The sequence below is a fragment of the Heteronotia binoei genome, chromosome 7, assembly GCF_032191835.1.
Source record: "Heteronotia binoei isolate CCM8104 ecotype False Entrance Well chromosome 7, APGP_CSIRO_Hbin_v1, whole genome shotgun sequence".
Lineage (NCBI taxonomy): Eukaryota > Metazoa > Chordata > Lepidosauria > Squamata > Gekkonidae > Heteronotia > Heteronotia binoei.
In genome coordinates, this window is record NC_083229.1 from 10,525,905 (window position 1) to 10,527,548 (window position 1,644).

The 1,644-nt window shown below is 51.5% G+C and overlaps 2 non-coding genes across 2 annotated transcripts; both read left to right on the top strand.

The window, feature by feature from the left end:
- The first annotated feature begins 523 nt into the window (after window positions 1–523).
- Window positions 524–598, top strand: TRNAT-AGU (transfer RNA threonine (anticodon AGU)). The gene has a single exon. It is a non-coding gene; the product is annotated as a tRNA-Thr (tRNA).
- A 63-nt stretch (window positions 599–661) lies between these two features.
- Window positions 662–734, top strand: TRNAT-AGU (transfer RNA threonine (anticodon AGU)). Its single transcript has one exon. It is a non-coding gene; the product is annotated as a tRNA-Thr (tRNA).
- The last annotated feature ends 910 nt before the right edge of the window (window positions 735–1,644 follow it).

The window sequence follows — 1,644 nt, forward strand, 5'->3', positions numbered from 1 at the left end:
GGTGCCAGAAGGTGTGGCCTAATACGCAAATGAGTTCCTGCTGGGCCTTTTCTATCAGCAGGGGGTACGGTTGCCAACTCTGACTGGGGAAATTCCTGGCGATTTGGCGATAGAGTTGGGGAGAGCGGGGTTTGGGGAAGGGAAGGACCCCAGCAGGGGTCAGGCTGTAAGGTTCACCCTCTGAAGCAGCCATTTTCTCCATGGGAACTAATTTCTGTCATCTAGAGATGAACTGTTATTCCAAGAGATCTCCAGGACCCGCCTGGAGGATGGCAACCCTAGCTGTTAGAAAGCCCTGCTTGTAGGGTTGCCAGGTCCAATTCAAGAAAAAAGCTTGTAGGGTTGTCAAGAAATATCTGGGGCTTCGGGGGTGGAGCCAAGAGATTTTGGGGGTGGAGCCAGGAGCAAGGTTGTTGCAAGCATAACTGAAACGCCAAAGGGAGTTCTGGCCATCACATTTAAAGGGATCGCACACCTTTTAAATGCCTTCTCTCCACTGGAAATAATGGATATTATTATTTGGGGAGGGATGGTGGCTCAGTGGTAGAGCATCTGCTTAGTAAGCAGAAGGTCCCAGGTTCAATTCCTGGCATCTCCAACTAAAAAGGGTCCAGGCAAGTAGGTGTGAAAAACCTCAGCTTGAGACCCTGGAGAGCAGGGGAGAGATGGTGGCTCAGTGGTAGAGCATCTGCTTAGTAAGCAGAAGGTCCCAGGTTCAATTCTTGGCATCTCCAATTAAAAAGGGTCCAGGCAAGTAGGTGTGAAAAACCTCAGCTTGAGACCTTGGAGAGCCGCTGCCAGTCTGAGTAGACAAGACTGATTTTGATGGACCCAGGGTCTGATTCAATATACAGCAGCTTCATATGTTCATATGATAGGGGCACTTCTTTGAGGGCTCATAGAATTGGACTCCCTGGTCCAATCCTTTTAAGACTTGGAGGGTTTGAGGAGAGGCACTGGATGCTATGCTGAAAATTTGGTGCATCTACCTCCAAAAACAGACCCTCCAGAGCCCCAGATACCCATGGATCAATTCTCCATTATACCCTATGGGAATCGATGTCCATCGGGAATAATGGAGTTCCCCACAGACATTTCCCTCCCCGCTTTCTGATGACCCTGAAGCAGGGGGAGGGCCTTAAACCGGAGGATCCCTTGCCCCCACCTGGGGATTGGCAACCCTATCTGCTTGTGCCATTGGACTGGCCGCCATGGGAAGCAGAACGCTAGATGGTCTTATCCATCAGGACAACTTTTATGCTCTGAAAGCAGAGCGCGAGGATGAACTTCCATATGGAGGGGCATGTATGAATCACTGGCAGGGGTGTCAAACATGCGGCCCGGGGGCCAAATCAGGCCCCCAAAAGGCTCCTATCAGACCCCCGAGCAACTCACTGTCATCTGCTTCCTTCACCCTCTCCCTTTCTGCATCACAGCTTGCTTTGCCAGGCTTGCTCAATTGCACAGGAGCTACAGAGCAAAACCTCTATTTTCTCCATTGGCTGAGGCTCCTCCTTTGGGGAGGAAAGGGAGGGGGTGGGAGAGCTTGCTTTGCCAGGCTCTCTCAATCACACAGCAGAGCTGCTGAGCTAATCCTCTTTCTTCTGTTGGCTGAGACTCCTCCCCCTCCTGGTCCCCTGGGGA